We start from the raw sequence: 22,658 nt of genomic DNA on the forward strand, positions 1-22,658 counted from the left end.
TGGCTGTTTCAATTGCTGAGATTGGAACCCAAGAACCAAATCCATATTCCAAAGAAGTCTTGCTTTTAAATTGGAACTTTATTTCATTTCCTTTGAATTGATGTAAAAGCTAGGATAAAGAGTGTTTTAGATAAGTGAGCTAGAAATATATGGCGTTTCCAATAAGAAGGGCTCCTACAGACAATTTGTTGCTAGTTTTCCCTGGCTCCTTCCCACATCTATTAAGCTTCTGTCTAATTGCCTTGCTCCTTTCGCATTTTTCATCCTTAACGCTGTCCTTTAGATCCACATTTTTGGGGTAGTGGAGACAGGTTTGGAGAAATGGGGATGAAATTTTTCCCTCATCTGTACCATCTTCCGTTGGCTTGAATAATGAGTCACAGAAAAATGAAAACTTCTTTAGCTGTGAAAGTTTAAGCAAGGAAACATGTTAGGCCATTGGCATTAGTATAATGCAAAATAAGATAGCATTTAAAGATAGTCTCCGCTTCAGCATCATACTGACAATGCCCCTCACTTGAGTCAGGGATTGGGGACTTACTGAGATACACCATCTGGCAAAACACGGAAGGCCAGTCTTGTGCCAACTGAGAAAGCTGCATCAGTTCCAGCTCTTATGTACTTTGCACATTATTGGATGCTTTGCAAAACGTTTATCACTTTTTAATTAGTAAGGACTAAGGGATTTTCGTACCCCAAAGAAAATGTCAGCAGCCCAAAGATAGATGAATTATCCAGTGGATCATATAGGGCAGTAGGTATTTAACTTTGAGCTTGCACAGGAACAAGGACAGTTGCATACTAGGATCTTTGTTGTGGGACATGTGTTCTTGGTCTGTCTGGGTGGAGCTGGGGATCTGGGCTTTCTGTTCCTCCGGCAGTTCCCCAGCTGGTTTCTCCTGCAGCGTGGCCAGGCCTTGAGAGCACATGCCAAGAGATCAACTCTGTTCTGCTCCTTGGCCTATCATGTAAACTGTGGCTTGTCATGTTCATTAAAATGAAAATTTGTCGGATGGAATTTGCCCGACTGGCAGAATAGTTTAAATGTCAGATGTTGTTAGGCCTGGATATAAATATTATGTTTTTATTGTTAATTAATTGCAGCGCCTCAGTACCAGTGATCCAAAATCCAATTTAGTCTGCAATAGGCCTGTGGATAAGGGCCAGAGATAATGAATGTAGAGGGAAAAAATGTATTCAGAGTTCCCATTGTATCTGTCAATGTCCTCTTAGAAAAATAGCAAATTTTGGTGTGTCACTTTAACTCAGAGGGTGCAAAACAGAACAGAATTAAGACTCATTGTCTTTTGAAACCTCTCAAATGTTACTTACTGTTGAATCCGTCCCAGCATCAAAATCCCCAAATTTGCTGCTCTGTCTCCTTTCTGTGATTTCTCCCACATTGCTTCCCCCCCTGAAGTCCTTGTTATGTTCACAGCTCGTTTTGGAGTAGCAGAACTGGGGTATCTAGTCCCATAATCATCCTCATTTCTCCTTGCTCTGTTCATTTTCCTCTCTTCCATTCGCCATCAATCCTTCTCTTTTTTGTCTTCTTTCTATCCTTTGTTTGGGTCCCCAGACTCAGCAGCCTATCTGTAAGTCTGCCACTGTTTGTTAAGATCATTTTGCTTCCAAATTGAGCTGGTGGCTGACTATCACTCAGAGTAACGCTGCATAACTCTTTGCATTAGAAAGGGGAGCAGAAATCTTGCCGCTGGGGCCCAGACCTCAAAACTGACTGTTGTCGCAGTGCCGTGAGCTGTGAGCCAGCGGGCATTTGCTACCGCCATTCCCAACCAATATTTTGTGGAATACTTGCTGTGAGCATGGCATCGTACTCGGCCACCTTCTTGGTTTCCAAAGGCAAGTGCGTGTGCCAGGCAGAGGAAGACTAATTAAGACTTTGGAAGGCAGGCCTAATGTGATCCAGTGGTCAGGGAACCTCATTTAATTCCTGGCATCCTGGTCCATGCCAACCTCGTTCTGCCCCTGTGATTAAGCCAGCCGAGAAGCAGGGAAGGGAAGATGAACTTTGGTGTGCTCTGAGTTTCCCTGTCCAGCAGTGTCTGTCAGATTAAAAATGAGAGGGAAGGAGGCCAGAGAATCTTCCAGATGGAGAGTTCAGAGGAGGGCACCACCAGACTCCCTCTCCACAGTGATGTTGCTGGGCCATTGGAGCATCGGGCCATGAGCCAGGAGGAGCACAGGCTGCCGCCTGACCCTGGAGTGGAGTGGAGGCCCGCAAAACAGTCACCCTTGACTTGGGGTGGGAACATGTTCACACCAGGCACACGCAGGCCTGTATGAGGCAGAGCATTTACCCCAAGAGCTGGGTCAGTCTGATTAGAGGATGGGCCCTTCATCCTGGACTCCTTGTAAGAGTGTGTTCCCCGAGGCATATACGGACACTGCAGAAACCAAATGGGGATTTGGGTGTTCTCCACCCTCCTCGGTTTCTTCCTTTAGATAGAATCGGCCGTGTAAGAAAGGTGACCTTCGATAGGCTGGCAGCAGCAGGAACAGCAGTGGCCATACATCCTTGGACGGCCTTGCATGTGGACAGCAGTTCCAGACAGTAGGGGTTTGGTGAGGAAACAGTGCATAGACAGCCACTCTCCACACCTTTTGGTAGCACAATTTTGTAACTGGTTTCAGCATTCATTAAAAAGTATCCAGGGTGGATGCTCCAGGAACAGAGTTTTGCTCAAGTGAGAACTGTTTTTTAGACTCAGGCCATCTGAGGTCTATGTCATGATGGAATGATAACGAATGAGGTTAAACACTGAATATCTGGCATGACCTTCCTTAAAAATGGATTATTTTAACATTGCTTCTGTACCACCTCAGTTTTTCTCTAAGATGACCCTATTTTTCTCAAAATCAGGTTATATTCGAGTTTGGGGAGGGTTTGTACTATTGGGAGCAGAGCTGTTTGACTTGAAATGTCATCCCATTTTGAGGAAACATACCGGGGCCACGTTAGGGCATCCCTGTGCAAATGTCACGTTGTCAGAATGTCTCCCCCCGGGGATTAGACTGGCCATGGTACTTCCCGGTCCTGTCTGGCTGGTCAGACAAAGCCACTGCCTCCCCATAGCCAGGGCGCTAACCCGGCCAGGGTCATGCTCCCCGAGATTTCATGGAATTTGATTTGTCACTAACTCTCTGAATTTTAATATGCTAATTATTGGCTGATTGGTATGCAGCTCCTTAGACGTCACCTAATGATTTTCCAGAGCTCATACTCTTGGCAAATTTACTTTTCCGGTGTCTGGCAAATATGACAGCATTGAACAGGTGTGGCGATGGTGTGTGTGGGGGTATGTGTGTGTGTGTGTGTGTGTGTGTGTGAGGCGATACAAGTGTAGGCTTCCATAGAGAGAGACCTTTTCATCTTAAGAAAGCCCTAGAATACAAATTAAGAAAAGGGGAAAAAAGAACAAAAATAAACAAAACTAACTCTAGCTTAAGAATTTTAGATTCTAGAGGTGCCTGGCTGGCTTAGTTGGTAGAGCGTGTAACTCTTGATCTCCGGGTTGTGAGTTCGAGACCCATGCTGGGTGTAGAGATGACTTAAAAAATTAAAAAAAAAAATCTTAAAAAGAAAAAAGAATTTTCAATTTTAATAGTAAAGCAAACTTACAATATTCCTTTATTAAGCAGATTTTATCGAGTGTATGTTATGTGCCAGATACTGTTCAGAGTATGTGGATTCAGTGCAGAATAAGACAGATGTTGTCTGGATCTTTGTTGAACTTAGGGTCTAGTGGAAAGATTTCCACATATATTTTGACAATATTGATCAGCTTTCTAGGTGAATAACAAAACTAAGAGTTATTCTACCCACCCTTCTGAACTCTAAATACATTATATTCGAGTTTCACAAATTCTGAATTCGAAATTCTATTAGAAATACATACATATAAATTGAAATAAAACTTCGAGGAATATATCTGAGAAATGTCAAGTTTCTAGTGTCTTTGCTGCTGTTGCTTGTGAACATTTAAATCAGTATGCAGATTTGCAAATAATTCCGTGTGTTTAAAATATTCATTTATCATCAGGTCGTTTAACCAGGGCAATGTTTTCCAGCTGCCTGGTTTTCACCGATATGTAGAAGAAGGTTTAAGAATCTTCTCTTAGTTGAAAATTGGCTATCATTTGAAAGGATGTTGCAATAATTTGTCGGCAGTAACAGCTCACTGAACGTAGCATAAGAAGGAAGACGAGGGCCGAATTTATTCAGTGTCTTCATTCTTGTGTCTTGTCTTCATTCCTGAGCAAACAGACTTCTTTCCCAGGTCTGTAGATAATTGTTAAAGACTTAAAGGTCAATAACCAATCCCTTAATGGGCAGTCAAGTCAGGTGAGGGCTGCAGAGTGCAACAATGGAGGGAAATCCCTCAGTTCCAGGCAGTGCTGTATTAAGTCAAGTGTAGTTGGATGGTGCCCAGAGATAGGTTTCAATTGGGAGAAGATGAATTGCAAAGGAAGTTTCTGTATTTGAGAATGATGCTTGTTTAAATTCAGGCTGGTTTTTAAGGGAGCTGGGGGCCGGGTAATGGAGTGAGGGGCTTGGGGTTGGTGAAGATTTTCTAGGTGGCCCTGAAAAACCACCAAGAAAAATCAGGGTGTTATTGGCCTGTACAACTCTGCCTCTATATTTATGTCTTTTAGGAACCACCGAAGCCCAATCCTGTTTGGATTGATTTAAATCTAATCTGTCTTGCAGGAGGTCATATGAAGGTTACAGAGTCTGTCTGTTCCAGAACAAAATGGGAATGAGCTAGGCCTGAGGGGAATGGGAGGTGGTGTACCGCCTTGCCCCTGCTGTGAAAAGGTTTTCATGGCCTGTGGAAGTTTAAGTCCTTGGATTTTTAGGTCAAGGCAAACATGGGAAAGAGAGGACTAGTTTGAGTGGCTATTCCTGACTTTTGTCCAGAGATAGGTATTTTGGGCAATGAAACCAGAGTTTTTTTGATCCTGACCTGCTCCTATTTTGGATACGTAGCACTCCTATGTGCAAAATGCTTGGGCACCAGAGAGATGTACACAAAGACTGTAGGATCCATGTGTATTTGTCTTACTCAACACGTATGTACTGAAGGACTATTTGGTACAGGTATAGAATCTGGGGCTCACATTGCATGGGCGTGTGTGGTCAGTTTGAACAATAAAGGCCACAGGTCTTAAAGAGTTTAGACACTAGTCAAGGTGATAAAACATATACACAGGAGAAAGTAATCATTTAAGGCAATACCACGCATGGCAGTCACAAGGCATTATGTGATCAAGATGAGCCTCAAGCTCTGTTTTTTTTTTTTTTTAAAGATTTTATTTATTTATTTGACAGAGAGAGACAGCCAGCGAGAGAGGGAACACAGCAGGGGAGTGGGAGAGGAAGAAGCAGGCTCCCAGTGGAGGAGCCCGATGTGGGACTCGATCCCAGAACCCTGGGATCACGCCTTGAGCCAAAGGCAGACGCTTAATGACTGCGCTACCCAGGCGCCCCCCAAGCTCTGTTTTAAGACCAATCCCACCACCTATCCCTTTTGACGTTCTGGGACCTTGCAGTCCTGGTTTCCCTTTCTCGCTCTTCTGCCCTTAGCTTCATAGTCTCAACTGGATCTTCTCATTACCTTGCCACACACTCAGGTTTTTTTCTGTTTACAAAGTACACAAAGAAACACTCTTTCAGTCCTTTATCTTCCTCCTGTTGCTATTCTCCCTCTCTTCCCCTTTACACCCAGACATCTCTAGGATTGCCCTTACTTGTCTTCATTTTAATGATTTCCACATATTTGTTAACCAACTCCAAACTGAATTCTGTCTCAACCAGTCCAAGTCCTCATTGAGTTCCTCAGTGACCCTCACATTGGGCATTTTAATTTTTTAATTTTTAAAGATTTATTTATTTGAGAGAGAGGGGGGGAGAGAGAGAGTACACACAAGCAGGGGGAGGGGCAGAGGGAGAAGGAGAGAGAGAATCTCCAGCTGAGCGCAGAGCCTGACGCAGGGCTCAATCTCACGACCCTTAGATCATGACTGGACCTGAAATCAAGAGTTGGACGCTTAACTGACTGAGCCACCCAGGGGCCCCACACTGGACACTTTTAGTACTCACATTACTTGACCTTCGGTGACACTTAATGTTTTTGTTTTACTTCTCTGGCAACTATTCTCTCTCCTATATGGCCATCATCCTCCTCAACCCAACTGTTGAATGTTCAACTTCCTCAAGGATCATCTTCCCTTCCTACTTGGTACCGACTCCCTGGACAGCCACATCCATACTCACAACCACAGTTGTGAGGCACAGATAACTCACTGCTCGCAAACCTCCTGTCTGAGCTACAGACATGCATGTCCAACTCCCGACCTGGACATTTCTTTTATATATATCTCTCAGGCACCTCAAGTGCAATATATCCACAACCAAAGTGGGATCTGGGCTCCAGATGTGGACCCTTGTGCAGTGGGATTCACTCAGTGGTGTTGTCCAACCCCAATTCAGAAAGGGAAACTGCCCTAAAGATTGTAATATTCAAACATAGGTTTAAAATCTCTTTTCGTAATTGATATCTACCTTTAATGTACTGTGATCAGAGAACTTTGATAGCTGTTTTTTTGGTATTTGTCGAGACTACTCATATGGTGTAATATGTGGTCAGGTGTTCCTTATGTTCCATACACACTGGTAAAGAATGCTATGGCAGATGGTCACACCAACACATTTATCCAGTCCCATGTGCTCATGTTACTGAGCACTGACCACCACCCCTCCTGCCAAGAGATGGAGCCTTTGTTCTCTTTCCTTGAGTCTCCATGGGGGTTTGTGACTGCCCTGACCACTGGAATGCTGTGTAAATGGTATTAATGTGACTTCCAAGCCTAGGCCATAAAGAATACAGCTTCTGGGAACTCTTGCCTTTGGAACCCAGCCACCATGTTGTGAGGCAACTCAAGGTATGTAGAGAAGCCACATGTAGATCTTTTGGCTGATAGCCCCAGTTAAGGTCTCAGCTAGCCTTCAGCAACCACTGGCAAACATTTGAGAGAATGAGCTTTCCAATGATTCCAGAGCCCAACTCCAAGTCTTTCAGCTGAGGCCTCAGGCATTGTTGCATACGCTGGCTTACCGTACGCTGTCAGAATTCCTGTTCCATGGAAACCGTAGAGACAATAAATTACTATTTTTCAGTCATTAATTCTTGGGTAGTTTGTTATGTAGCAGTAGACAGCTGATGCAAATATGTATTCTATCACCGGTAACTTCTATTTTGCCTAGTAGTATTTCTACCAGCTTTCTTTTGGTTCCTATTTGTGTGGTGTATAGTTTTCTGTACTTTCCCATTCAAACTCCCTCTACGTTTTAGATGTGTTTCTTATAAACATCATATAGCAAGATTTTAAAAAATCCATTTAAAAAATCTGTTTTAATGGATGTGTTTAATCCATTCACTCTGATTCATGACATATTTGAACTTACTTTGAATATTTTCTTTGGTATTTTCTACTCACTCTGCTTTCCTTTGCTTCTTGCCTGCTTCCATTCCAATCTTCTGTAGAGAAATGGCTGAGTTTTCTGTTCTTTATATTGTTCCCTCAGTTGGTTTGGACGTTTCTATTCTTTTGGTGATTACTCTTATGTGTTTTAAAATTGTGAAATAGACCATACATACAAAATAATTTTTGGAAGTGTATATCTATAGTCATTTATTGTATTGTATTCTATTAGAATACAATATATAATAAACTAAACATCTAGATACCTCTTCCCTGGCCAAGAAATAGAGCATCACCATAGTCTAGAATCTTTCCCCCCAAGCTAAATGTTGCCTGAATTCTGTGTAAATCATTCCCTTGCTTTTCTTTATGGTTTTGCCACTTACATGTTATATTCTTAAACAAGATAGTATGTATTTTTACCCTTTTGAACATGTTGTGTATATGGAATGATAGATATAGTCTTCTGTGACTTGCTCTTTGTTTTATATCATTTTTGAGAGGCATAGATGTTGATATGTGTGACTGTTTCATTGATTTTTCAAAGCTGTATAATACTTCATTGTAAGGCTGTAAAAATGTATGTATTCATTGTACTGTTGATAGATGTTTGGGTTGTTTTCAGTATCTCTTGGCGTTCTAGCAATGATGCTCTCAACATTTTTGTATGCATCTTTGTGAGCATATATGCAAATGTCTTTGACTACATCCAATGAGAAAGAAATGCTGGTTATCCTTAACAAGTTAGTCAGTAACTTTAATGCCTATCTTCAACAGTTTAATCAGTATCTGTCTCTTCCTTCTAAGCAATTTATTCCCCTCCTTTATGACATATAATTGCAGCCAACAACTCATTTCACCTTATTTGCAAACCCCCAAAATTGGTCGTTATTGTTGTTGTTGGATTTTACAACCAAGGCTTAGTAATTATTATTCAATACCCATTATTTATTATTAAATTTACTAGATTTACCATCATGCTTGCTAATGTCTTTACTTTCCATTGCCTTTTGCTCCTCATTCCTTCCATCTGGGGTCAATTCCTTTTTATTCAAGTGTGCTTTTTAGTATTTCTTTCAGAAAAAGTGAACTACTATGAGGAGAAAACAATCCTTCCCCCCTCCCCCAGATGTCCTTATTTCTCTGTCGTTCTTGGATGATAATTGGTTTAGCATGGCTATGGAATTTTTGTTGAATTTTTTTTTCCCCTTAGTACTTTGAACATGTTATTCCATTGCTGTTTTGCTTTTATTTTTGCTAATGACAAGTTGTTTTGCAAGGAGTCTGTTTTTTCTCTCTGGTTGACTTTAAGACTTTCTATCTCTGGTGTTTTGTGGTTTCTTTCTAATGTACCTACCTGTGGATTTGCTTTTATTTATCTTGCTGAGGTCTTGGTGTGCTTTTTTCAAGAGGATTCATGTCTCATTCTAGAAAATTTCCATTCGTTATCTTTTCATATTTGTCTTTACCTTTCTCTGAGCTTGGGTATTTGGGTATATATGTATTTAAATTATCACCATATTTTGCTTAACATTTCTATGTGTTTAAAGTGGAAAGGTATACAGGTCAGCCTCTATGTTGTCAGATCATAAGTGTCTCATATTTTACAAAATGCAATATTATACTATTTTATGTAGTTTTCCCCAAATTATTTTTCTCCCAACTCTATTGCAATTCATATAACGGGAAGGGGAAATTTCTGATGTTGTCTCATGGAGGGGCTTTATGTCCTGCATTACTATTGCGGGATTTATGTCACAGCCCACAAGTCTGGTCTTAGTCTTTAGTGATCAAGCATCAGCAGTTAATGGGCTAAAGCGGGTACTTAGGACATTGAAGGAAAAGAAAAAGAACCATGGGAAAACCATGAATTAGTTGGCCATTCCCAACTATTGCACTATTAGATGTTAGGACCTAGCCAAGAATGACAGAAAGAGGAATATTCCAATTAGTTTTGACCATATGGAGGCACCATATGAGTAATGACGTACTGATGTTATATCAGCCCCTTGAAATATTATTATGACGGTAGTCCCCTGCATATCAACTGAAGATACATTCTGATACCCTCAGTGCAGATGTCTGAAACTGTGGAGGGTATTGAACCCTGTGTGTGTGTGTGTGTGTGTGTGTGTGTGTGTGTGTGTGTGTGTGTGTAAAACTGCGATAAGGTTTACTGTATAAATTAGGCACAGTAAGAGATTAACAACAACAACTACTAATAAATTAGAGCAGAACAATATTCTTTAATAAATTATGTGAAGAATGTGGTCTTTCTCTCTTAAAATATCTTACTGTGCTGTACTCACCCTTCTTCATGTGATGCCATGAGATGATAAAATGCCTACGTGATGAGATGAAGTGAGGGGAATGACGTAGGCTGGCAAGTAGCATGAGGCTACTATTGACCTTCTGACAGTTTGTCGGAAGGAGGATCATCTGCTCCAGACCACCGTTGACTGCCACTAACTGAAACCATGGAAAGTAAGACCTCCAATAAGGGGGGGGATCTCCAGTATTGCTTAACGACTCTCATTTACCACATCTCTTACCGTGTTGACCCGTGTGTGTCCAGTACATGGAATATTTTGATCACAGGGAGCTTAATTTAACATGTCAAGTTTTGATTTGAAATGCCGAGTGGGGCTTCCTGGGCTTTGTGAGTTTCTCTCTACCTTGGGAATGGGGACAGTCCCTGTCAGCTTGCATCTGTGTACTCATGGGGGCAAGTGGTGCAGTTCGCACTGGAAGGACTATGCGTCTCATAGAAGTGGAACAGGCTCCCCCATGTAAAACTTTTTCAGAGAAATGGAAATAGAGTGTGTAAGAAAGATGACAATGAAATAAGTAAGAACATAAAATGCTCAGTCAGAGTGAGTGTGCTGCATAACGTTTAATTGGACTTGCATCTTTGCACTTCACAAGCCGTTCCCACACTGTTGAGGAGTTCACACCCCAAAAGATTGGACTGTCCATCTGACCGGTGTGTGTGATTGAGTTCTGGCCAGATGTGCGTGCTGTTTTTACTTGATGACAGTTTTTTATTGGCCTTTTGTGAGGGAGGTTTGAGGCCCGCGTTACTTGGCCAGGGCCACATACCATGGCATTTGGCAATTCTCCTTAGAGACACGGAGAGAAAACGGTTGGTGTTTTACTCGCAGATAACTCCCTACTTTCGTTTTTATCTCTTTGTAGCTTTGAAGCTCAGCGAAGAAGGAAAATCCATTGAGAACAGTCTGTGAAGGTAAGTGTATTTATTACATGGCCTTGACAAACATTGCCTTTACAACATTGATTTTTCTTTTATTCAGAGATTTAAACACTCGGATTAAAGATACAGCTGACAGGACAACTTCCTTAACCACCTGCTTGTCCTCCCTCTTAGGCAAAAGTGCTGAGCAATAGTTAGCAGAGAGCAGGAGGAAATAAAATGATGTGCTGAGGGTAGCCAAATGCAATTGTATGCTTGCTGACTTTTGCTTTCTTCTCAGCAGTTAAGACATTCCAATGGAGCTAAGTTTACTAAGATTAATGCTAGCTGGAAAAAGAATGCACTTGTACCGCTTTTAGTCGATGGTTAAATAAAACCAGCTGGCCAAATAAAGCATTTAAACTAAAATGCAGAGTGGCATTTGAATTGGGTTGGATGAAATTTATCATGAAAGTCAGTTGTGCAGTTGCGTGGAGAAGCTAGTTTTGTAGAAAGGAGAAGGCCAGCCAGTTTGGTGTAGCTAATTTCATTCTGCCCAGTCTCTGTGGATCCTAAGTGAGTTACAGGAAATGAACTTCCAAGTTCGAAGCAATGGGAAAAGTACCTATCAGCTTTCTGTGAAACATTACAATCGCATTGGTTTTTACATGGAAAAATGTAATTGTTTCCTCTTTGCTAGGTATATTTATAAGCATACCGCTGTACAGCATTGTTCTTTGATTCATTGTTTAATTTCTGTTCTGCATGAAGTATTTTAATTTAAAGAATTCATTCTGGGGAATTATAGGGCTGCAGTTTCATCAAGAGTCTTTGGTGGCCAGGGTGAAATATGCCATAATTTTACATTTGTTTTCATCATCAATTATGTTTTTGACAATTTTAGGTTTTTTTCCTGTCGTTTTTATTACAGCAATCATGACCGTGACCACTTTAGTTAAAGTTGAAAAGCCATTTTGATTTACCTTATATTTTAAGTTATTCCTAACTTTATGACAAATCTACTTCTGGGGCTGAATTTTTAATGTTTGTTTTGAGGGTGAAAAAGAATTTTGCAGGGAAATTGGAGAAAACTTCTTTTGAATGATCAAAACATGAGCTATAAAAACACCATTTTGAGGATCTGCTTTGGGATGACTAAACTCTGGTTCATGAAGGCTGGTTGATGTGGAATTTTTCTCTGATGGTTTTCAGCCATATAACTTACACATCTCTGGACCACTGAGCTGCATCTTGGAATAAAGCAGTGCTTGATAATCTCTTAGGATAAATTCTCATAAATTATTGGAGCTGGTGACGATGTGGCAATCTTCAGAACCTTGTGACCTTTAGGTACTGTTACGGTGCTCCAATTTCTCTTGGAGAATGTTTTCAAATGGCACAGTCCATTTCCTCTGCTCGCAATGAAAATCCCTTGTTAAGTTGGTATTTTGGAGTCAGACATGGATTTATTTCTGGGTTGGCTTTTATGAGCTGTTGGACCATGGACACATTCTGTACCCCCTCTGCATCTCAGTTTCCTAGTTCGTGAAATGGAGGTAATAATATTGTTTTCCTCATAAGGTTGTTGTGGAGGTCAAATGAATTATTAGGTATTAAGGGCTTGGAACAGGTCCTGGCCCGTGACAACTCCTCAGTAGATGTTAGTTGCTGCTGCTCTTGTTAATATTACCGTCATCATCATTATCATCAAATCAGCATCCTTCTGAATTTATTCATTAGACATTTTGAGAAGTCTGTGCATTTTGGAAGCTTCAGGTTGATGTTTCCAGTACTAAAGGACAAATTCTGCTTTGTCTTTAGGAATCAGAGGAAAATATAGCTTTTAGGTAAAGTGAGAAGCGAAGCCTCTGGAAGTAAAAAGTTGTCAGGTGAAGTTTTGTAGGCCTCAGGGTAAACACTTTCTTTGGCTGTGTGTAGACAATTACTAGTTAATATAGCCTTAAGAAATAGTGATCTAACTGCTAGGTAGTTAGGTTCTTAAGGAATTTTTGAAGAAAGGCTTGGCAAGCGTAGAGGGACTTCTCCCCCTTCCCCTTTCGTTCCCTGTCTTGTACCTATTTTCCTTCCTAACAGCACCTTGATTTCCTTTTGATGTGGTTAGATCAGTGGAACTGTAACCAGGGGCCCTTCTCAGGAGCCTATACTCAGCTTAGGGACGGGTGCATGATCACTAGCTTGGTTAAGTGGGTGTTCATGTGTGATTTGAATCTTGAGCTAGGGGATTCTCCTTCTCCCGGTGGGCATTCTGCTCTGAAAATACCTACTGTGGGGCCACCTTAGCAGTTCCCATTCCCTAGTCTCCATGTCTGTCTTGGCAAATGATGGTTGCTTAGCCTTATTTTCCAGTGGAAAATTAGGCTTATTTCCCAAGGATTCAATGAGCCCCTAGTTTCCTTCCAATAATTCTCCTCAAATTAGCCAACTGGCTTCAGTCTTGGAACCACAGAAGCCTAAGTGGTTGAGTAGTTGACACATTAGGGAGCTAGATTTGGAATAAATGGGGAATGTTTGGAGGCTTACAATTAAATACTGTTCATTACTTTCTTCTGTCATGTGTAAGTACCTGAACATTTTGCAGTAGGTTATAAAAGGTGCAGAGTTCTCAATTAGTATTTTAAAAGCAGGCCATTTTGCTGGACTTCCCACTACTCTTGTGTTTGGTAGAGAGAAGTCACTTCTGGCTGCTTCTCTAAGCTCTCAAAGGATGTGTGGGTATGTGGGGGTAGAGCTGGAAATGGCAAGAGAAGCAGAGAGGTCTTTGCTCCAGTTTCTGGGGCCCTGCTCTCTCTGCGGCCTGAGGTTTGTGAAGGGACTGTGATTTCCTTCCACCTACTCCAGCCTCCCCAAACAAAACTCGTTACATATTTTTCTTCTTTTCCCTGAATTTTTTATTCCTCTTTTGAACACTTGCCTTGTCCTACTGAACACCTTCTTTTCAATGATGTGTACAATGTGATTGAAAACTCAGTTATTTCCATCTCTGCCATTCCTCGTGGTTTCTTGAGAATGGAATGGGCAAGTGCGCTCTGTTTTCCCCTTGTGTCTTGTTTGTTGACTACTTCTGTGTTCTGTGCGGTGCCTAGAACAAAGTTGGTTAATGAATTTTTCACAGGAACATCAATTTTGCGCTCCTACTGTGAATAAGTAGCATGACTGCCTTGTGTGGTGGAAAGAGCCTTAGCTGACATGTTAGGAAATGTGCCTTCTAGTTTGGGTGCTGCTGTTGGTAGCCTGCATTGAGGTGTTCTGATGATATAAAGATAATGTATGTGAAAGTGCTTAGTCAGGTGTCAAGTGCTGCATAGCATCAGTGGATGATGGTGATGATGATGGTGATGATGCCATTTATGTTAAACAGGTTGAAAAATCAAGGGATCTATCTAGCTAGCTAGCTAGCTAGCTGAGTAGAAAAGGGACATAAATTAAAAAAAACAAAAGTAAAAATAAAACTCTGCCTGGTGCTTGTGCTGGACATTCCGTTTGTGCCTCCAGCTCCTTGCTCCACTGAAAGGCTCTGAGCCCCCAGAGGCTACCCTCTATTGTCAGCATTCCCTGGTCTTCCTTGCTCTCTAGCTTTCTGTTGAATTAGCCAGTGGAAGGTACTGGGTGAAAATCCGAGAATGTGACTTGGGAATATTATTCCCCACCTTCCATGCAGCAATGCAGTTGGCAGTGGCTATATCCTGCTAAGGAGGGCCGCAGTTCCTGCCGTGGGCCTTTCTTCTGCAGCTGGAGCTCTTTCCACTGTCTGAGAACTTCCCCTTCCCTTTTGCCCCTTTAAGTCTGGCGTGCAACAGTTTGATTTGTGCTAACTCCCCGGTCCCAGACTGTCCCTTCTGGCTTCCCTTAACCTTGCCCACACCCTTTGTTAAATTCACCTCCAATACCCCAGGCGAGGCTCTTGGCTCTTTCCTGATGTGACCTCGATTGCACAGAGGAACTTCTTTCTTTGTGTTTCTTTCTGCCATTCTCAGTTTAATTCAGCAAATGTCTTCTTAGGACTTACAGTGTGCTGGGGCCATAGTAAATGGTTATTGTAAACTTTCAGCACCTGGACATTTTGGTGGTATAGTTGGAAGGATTCTGTCAATCAGTTTTTTGAAGAGCAAATTTTGGTAAATTGGAAAACCTTATGGTAACCCTGGTATATAAAGACATCCAATATTATGAATGTTATGAATTATCTTTTAAAATTCACTTTTATTTTTATCAAAGCAACCTATCCACATTGTTTGAATAACACAGTGCTAAGAAGCAAATATTGAAAAACTGCAACACTTAACCCCTCCTGCATTTCTCCCACCCTTCCAACCCACGCCCCACAACTGGCAGCTTTCAACTCTGATACTTCCGGTGTTTAATCTCTTGCCAAATAATGTGCTTATCCTGCTGTATCGATTTTAGCAATAGTTTTTAGACACGCCCCACTCATCGCTTCTGGTCCCCACAGCCCCCTAACATAATTATAGCACAATTTTTGTTTAAATCGGTATGTAATACTTACATTATCATGTTGGTCTGGTTAGTAATGTGTTCTTTAATGTGTAACTTTTGGTCTTCCTTGAAATTAACATATGCTTTCAAAATTTGCCTTCTTTCCTAGGCATCTACCTTATGAGGTGTAGGTAGTAATAGCCTACATTTTATAGGCTATTATATAGCCTACAATATATACATTTTATATTTCCATTTTATGGATGTGTAAATTGAGGCTCAAGTATTTTGCCCAGAGTCACACAGCTAGTAAGGGTCAGAATTGGGATTAGATACCAGCTAGTCTGTCTACAAAGCCCACATTCTTAATCATGACATTGTTACAAACACTGTCACTTCAGTTGTTATCCTAATGGCTCTGTTAAAACAAAACAAAACTTGAGGTCTATCTTTCAGATTCAGAATCAGTAGGTCTGAGATGGGGACCACAAATCTGTAGTTATAAAAAGCTCCACAGGTGATTCCATTGATCAGCAGGGTTTGAGAACTTCTGTTCTATATCCTATCATTACCGCAATCACCATCCTCACTGTCATGATCATCAACATCATCACCACCACCACCGTCATCACCACCACCTCCATCACCACCACCTCCATCAGCAGCAACAAATGAGTCTTGTGCTCTCGGTAGCTAAGGAAAAACCCCGGTGTCTGTTAAAGCAGCTGCTTTTTGACCTCCTAGGTGAGATCGCACTGGTGGGTGATTCAGGTAATAATTTATCCAGCCATTTTTAAGTTTGGACAGTGCTTTGGGAGGAACTGTGCCCCACAGAAGTGGACAAGGGTATTTTTTTCACCTCAGTTGGTTGATACTTTATCTGGTAAAAAAGCAATAAGAACACTGTCTCTCTACTTAACCCTGACCTTAAAGGGACTCATTTTTTCTGAGTCCCCTAAAATGACATCTAGGGGGAATACAAAGCTCAAGTAAAGGAGAAACTTTGCTGTCTTTGTTCTATTTGATTTCCACCCCCCCCCTTTCCTCCCATGCTTGTGGCATTTCTTGTTTATCAGGCAGGAGAGAAGCAGTAAAATTTGGCCTGGGGTTTTCTCATCCCTAGGTGTGAAATTATTTCAGAACTATAATAATAATACTTTGCATTTCTATAGTCGTTTTATTTGAAGATCTGAAAGTATTCTGTTGGTGTTAATAGAGCTTCCCAGCACCCTCTGAAGTAGGTAAGTATTATTAGAGAAGATTTCCTCCAAGAACATTTTCACTTCATATCCCACGTGTGACTTGAAAATGCTTTTGTATTGTTTGGGAATCTCAACTACTTAAAGTGCCACGCATATAGGGCACTTGTTTTCTTTATATTCAGTCTTCAGTAATTCCCAGCCATTGAGGGAAATATACTCTTTCCCATGAATGCGTGTGGCATTATTTAGCGAGAATTAAAATAAAAGCGTTCTGTTGTTGCCTTTTATTTGAGTGTTTTTTGAAAATATTCAGTAGTGTTCACCAGCCATCCTGGAACTGTCTATCTTACAGTTAATTTTCCTTTTTTTTTTTTTTTTTTAACGTAGCAGGACTTGCGGGAATATATTGAATAACTAGTGGGAGTTTGGCTTGGTGATGTGTCCTTTGGGAGCTCACGACATGTCAAGCCAATTAAAAATACAAACTGAGTTTGCATTCTGATTTAAAGGTTTAATTTTGAAAAATTGCTTTGAATGTTGCCTACCTGAATTTTAATCATGCAGACATGCCTACTTGGTTATTTTTTTTCTCAAAATGTTGTGAGGTTTCATCTTCAAGGCGTTTCAGAAGTGCTGCATGTCTGCCATAGCACATGTGAGGAGCAAGAATTTCCTGTCTCCTCCAAGGACCTTCTAGCTGGACTAAGAATCAGATTGACATGAGACATATTAACAGGAGAGAAACACATTTGATTTCATATATACGGAGAATCCACATACTTATTGAAACTCTGAAGATAGTCGGGTAAAATGAGATATATGAATTAAGGAGAAGAGGGTAGGGCTTGGGACTTTAAAGGGAAGGAGTGTAATTCACAGGGAAATGAAAAAGAGTAAATATTTGGTAAACAAATGTTTCCTGGACCTTTCAGAAACAGTGGGTCAAAGAGAGGACATTGATGAAACAGAACATTCAAGAAAAGGCCCTCTGTTCGTTAGTCCATGCTGGTCCCTCTAGGAGGTTTCTTGTCCATGGAGTATTAGGTGGCTCTGTGGTGTCTCTCCAAAGGAGTTTGGGCTCCTTTCCATTTCAGAGACTCAGTATTCATTTTCCCAGCATCTCCTCACCATCCCCATCAAAAGTCCTGTGACCTCCCTGAAGATCTGCCTGGGAACAGGGTGCTAGCCTCCACTACTTTAAGGAACTAGAAAACCTCTAGTTTCTCCCCAATAGTATTACACGTAAAAAAGATTAAAAGAAACAGAACAGTTTTTTTTTTTAAAAGATTTTGTTTATTTACTTGACAGAGAGAAAGACAGCCAGTGAGAGAGGGAACACAAGCAGGGGGAGTGGGAGAGGAAGAAGCAGGCTCCCAGCGGAGGAGCCTGATGTGGGGCTCCATCCCAGGGATCCAGGATCATGCCCTGAGCTGAAGGCAGACACTTAACGACTGAGCCACCCAGGCGCCCCAGAAACAGAACAGTTTTAAACAACAAACTCCAATCTTGGTTTTATCCCTGTCCTTTTTGCTGGTGTCTAGCTCATACCCTTCCATGAAAGCAAAATCCTTAGTAGGGGCCAGATTTCCGGGGGTGGGGGTGGTTAGAGAGTGCCTTCTAGTACTTTCTACATTTGGACAAAGGGAATGCAAGCTCTGTTGAAGTTCTTGAGATAAGAAAGAGGAATATACAGGAGGGATAACAAAATCTACCACTTGGTATCCTTAAAATATGCTGCCCACCACTGAGACAAGGTGATGTTATCAGCATTTGTGGTGAGTTTTATGACTCTCACGATGGAGAGAGTGTCAGATGATCACATGGTTAATTCCTTTCCTGGCATTTCAATTGTCTTCCTTTTTAGGGAGAAATTCACTTAAGACCCATCATCTGTAGATTTGGAGGAATGTGGGCAGAACCATGAATCTCTGCACCATTTTCTCCTGAGTCTTTTGCTCAAAGGAGGTCACATAAATTTGTTGCTAATTATGTGAAGATAGATTTATCAGTGAAGATGCTTTTGGCTGCAGATAATCAGAAAGTCAACTCAAAATAGTTTAAACAATAAGGGAATTAAAAAAAAAAAAAAAAAAGCTTCCAACCCTCTCCATGTCTACCTGCTGAGTCCCATGGATGTCATGATTGATTGGAAGGCATTATAGAACCCGGGCTCTGAATGTCTGGAATCCAACCTCAATCCACTTTTCCCTGGTGCCAAGCAACTGGGGACCCACCAGGGTGCCTTTGACAATTGTCACTGTGCAGCAGGGAGAGGATTTTGAGCACTAAGCTGTTGACAGATTGCTAAGTATTGTCAATTATTTTGTGAATTTCTTTATCAGCTTATATTTGAACACAAAATAAAAGCCACCAGAATAAGGAAAATGAATTATCTCAAGGAACAAGATATCCCAAGGGGGCAGGTCTAGGTTGTGTTAATATGGTGGCTGAACAATGTCATTCAGGTCTTAAATTTCTTGCTTTTTTCCTCTGCCATCTTCATTGTTTTGACTTGGTCCTCAGACTGGCGGCCTTAATGGTTCTAAGGTGGCTGCTTCATTCTGGGGAGTCACCTGGACATATGGTAGCATCCATTGGCATTGGAGACTATTTGTTCTTTGTATCCCTTATTGGGAGCGTTCCTGTAATCCCTCTAGCAGGCTTCTCCTTAGGTTACATTTGGCAGATTGCAGCCACATACTCCTTCTTAAATCAGACACTGGCACATGGGATGGGATTACCTTGATTGGCTTACATTGGTGCTTTCCAATCTAAATTTGTTCTTGTTGGGGTATACCTAGAAAATGATAACATTTGGTCAGCATGTCTGGTAAACAGATGAGGCTGCTTATATCTTTTTTTTTTTTTTTTATTCATTCGACAGAGAGAGAGAGACAGCTAGCAAGAGAGGGACCACAAGCAGGGGGAGTGGGAGAGGAAGAAGCAGGCTTCCAGTGGAAGAGCCTGATGTGGGGCTTGATCCCAGAACGCCAGGATCGCGCCCTGAGCCAAAGGCAGACACTTAACGACTGAGCCACCCAGGCGCCCCATGAGGCTGTTTATATCTGGAGGTGGCTGGTGGATGGGTGTGTGTGTGTGTGCATGTGCGTGTGTTGGGGGTGTGACTGGGGGCTCTGACTGTCTTTACCCTTTTTGCCTGGCTACCTTAGGGGCTAAAGAGCTGGTATCCGAGCAACTGTAACCCATTTTCTGCTTTGAACTAATCAGGATTTACCCCTGAGCTGGGTTAATCCCTGGGTACATGGCTTTGTGGAGGGAGGACATTCCAATAAAACTGAGGTTTTACTTTCAAGGCACAAGAGTTGGGTGGGCCCTCAGCGGTGTGGATGTTTCTTGTCTTTGCATATATACCTAATATCCTTCTTTGAATCATTAGTTCTTAATGGAGAAAGGACCAAGTTTTGCAAATGTTAAGTGCTCAGTGATTATTTGTATATTGAATGAATGAATATGTACTAATGTACTTGACTAACTGATGCTTTCAACACCACTGACCTCCTGAAATATGCCGGGAGGTCAAGAAACTCTTGATGATTTTACATCTAGGGAGGGAGACAGATCACAGCTATTAAACAAACAATACATATATAACTAAAAGTTAAGTCTTATTGCAACAGGAGGCAAAACAGAACAGACCTCTTCATATGTGGTGGTCTGGACGGGCTTGAGTTTATGACGTTTTAGATGAGCACTAAAGGAAGGGCAAGAGGGCAGAGAATCAGCTGTACAGACTGAGGAAAGAGGGCTCATAGTTTTGACCCTTTTCTAACTACCTGTTGGTTCAGAATCATTTGTTTTTAAAAACAAACAGCGACAAAAACAAAAAAAAGATAGGGTATTTGCTCTAAGACAACCAGCTAGCTTACGATTTGAGGGCAGGTTGGACTGAGAGGCTTCTGAGGCATCGGACCAGGAAGCGGTTAACCCCCTAGAGCAGAAGCGGTAAATGGATAAACCACACTGACTCTCACTGTCTCCATCCTAAAGCACAATGACTAACTCCGGCTGTACATTCTCTCGCACTGCTTCTCCCTGCACACTGGCTGCTCTGCTCTGTGTAGCCGGTCCACCTTGACTGTCCCTGATGTTCCCTCTCTCCCTTTTAAGGGGTGGATAGAGACTGACGGGAATTTCTCCAGCTCCTCTTCCCTGGGGGCAGGTATCTGAGTAGCTTGATCAAGGTCAGGTGCTCACACTTGCTGGAGTCAGCTGTGGTCTGGGCCCAGGGTCTGCCTGGCTGGCTGCCTACTTAATTCTACTTAATCCCTCTCAGCAGGATTGGGAGAGATTCTCTGACAAGGTGCAGTGCAGGGCAGGTGCATGGATTAATACTCTTGTAAATGCTGTTTTTCTGTTTCTCCAACTTAAACAACCCTGGGAGGATCCCAGTGATGTAAATAATTTAGTTATTACCTGAGTTACTTGGTTGAGTACTGATGCCTACTGCCAGGCACAGCATACAGTGGGTACTTACAAAGTAGTTAGTGATGGTGATAATAGCAAAGGAGACCATGAGATCTGTGGTAGTTCTTTCTTAATGGTGCAGGTCAATTATATTATTTTGATGGAAATCCTTCTTTGTTTTGCAGATGAAAAACTCTTTTGTAAATGCCAGTCTGTATCTTTAAACCACTTTATAATTACTTTATTCATATTACAAAAATAATACACTTGCATTTTGGTTTATTTGGGAAATGGATCTGCAAAAGAGAAGAAAGTAGAAATTGCTCAAGATCCTACTGTCCGGAGACGACCACCTATGGCGTTCCGGGGTCTTTCTTTCCAGTCAGTGTTTTTTGTAGATATGTTTCTTAAAAAAAAGGTATGTACTGCTTTTTCCACTTAAAAAAAATTATAAGTATCGCTTTTTAAATTTGCATTGTGAACATTGAAAATTTTTCTACTACACCATCATTAAGAGCGGCCCTGGATTCTACCATGGGGATGTGGCCTGTAGAAGCGGGTGTACAGACTGGGAAGTCACATCTGTCACTGAAGGCGGTCCTTAGGCTGGGACGGATTGGAATGCTGACCCCGAGGTTGTGTGGCCGTGCAGATACTGCAGGGTGATTGTTGGAGTTGGTCAGAAATTAAGTTTACGTGATAATGATCACTCTTGTCCCCTGGGCCACCACTTTCCTGAGGGTGATTTGCATGAAGCTCATTTATTGTTTTGCAAGGAGGAAGGCTCAGCTTGAGCATCCCTGTAAGGAAAATAATCAGCATCCCCCTCAGGGTTCCAGGAAGCTTCTTTGCGGCTCAGGTCAGGGTGGCCCCTGCAGACTGCATGCACTTGCTTCTCCCGATAAAGCAAATGCAAGCATGCCAAATTACTTTGCTCCAGCTTAACCCTACTCCAGAATGAATCCATAAATGCTACAAAAGGAAAGCTTATGAACATATGCTACCCAGAACTCAGAAAGCGTCCTGCCTACTTAATCCTTTTCCTACTTCAGGGGGAAAAAAGTCTGTTTATACTTGAACTGAGAATTGAGGGATCACAAAAATGAAGATTGGATGCCTTGCTAGAAATCACCAGTTGTGTTTTCTCATTTCCCTTAGAGCCATGGGTTGATTTTTCAATACAGCTGTGTCAGTGGGGAAATGTGCCGCTCTTTCTAGAGATTTTAGATTCACTCCCAATTATGGGACTGTGTCTAAATGCCTTTTGAGGAAATGCGAGTTCTCCTTGTTTAAACACAGAGTGTTCAATATGGTGGATTCTGAGGCCTGGAGGCCGTCTCTTTATGTCATTATCTCCCCCCTCCCATGACTCCCCATTTAGATTATTACAGATGGTGAAAGGCATTTCTCCACCTTGTGTTCTTGGAGTGATTCTTTCACGGAGAGCTGCGTGGAATCACGCTAGGTGCGCACTTGCTCGGAGATTCAGGAACACGCCCTGGCACTTAGCATGCATCTTCGTCCTTCTGGTTCAGGATGATTCCCCTGCAAAACAGTTCTCCTTTTTCTTGCTAGCATATTTGCTTGCAGACACCCACAGAAGCTTTCTGGCAAGCTTTCTGGTCCCAAAGCAACTCAGATTTTTTTGATCCCGCTCTGCTTGCTCTGGGCCTCCCCACACGGGAGCTCTGGAGGAAACTCTAGCAAGTCAGCTTCAGTCTCTTTCCATATCAGGGAAGTGGATGCTATGTTTCTGCCTGTGTCTTATTTAATGTGTGTCTGTATCTTCCCCCTCTCTTGGGCTAGGGGTCTACAGGGCCATTCGGTTTGACACCAAAGGCACTATCTGTGTATAGCCAGTCATAATGAATAACTGTAAA

The 22,658-nt window shown here is 41.9% G+C and overlaps 1 protein-coding gene and 1 pseudogene across 5 annotated transcripts in view; one reads left to right on the forward strand and one right to left on the reverse strand.

Annotated features, from left to right (window-relative positions):
* The window catches only part of LOC123798662 (large ribosomal subunit protein uL1-like), a 131,177-nt pseudogene extending 130,248 nt beyond the window's left edge, over positions 1–929 (reverse strand).
* FHIT (fragile histidine triad diadenosine triphosphatase) overlaps positions 1–22,658 on the forward strand; it is a 1,378,910-nt gene that overhangs the window by 22,772 nt on the left and 1,333,480 nt on the right. For 4 of the 5 annotated variants that reach the window (XM_045807502.2, XM_045807501.2, XM_087866889.1 and 1 more), the window contains exon 2: positions 10,702–10,750. The gene's annotated coding sequence lies outside the window, so the exon portion shown is untranslated. Of the gene's footprint in view, positions 1–10,454; positions 10,517–10,701; positions 10,751–22,658 lie in introns of those variants that run through there. The other variant, XM_087866888.1, reaches the window with a different exon arrangement.

This window comes from Ursus americanus, chromosome 14 (genome assembly GCF_024610735.1).
Source record: "Ursus americanus isolate L20-20 chromosome 14, mUrsAme1.1.p, whole genome shotgun sequence".
In the NCBI taxonomy this organism is placed as follows: domain Eukaryota; kingdom Metazoa; phylum Chordata; class Mammalia; order Carnivora; family Ursidae; genus Ursus; species Ursus americanus.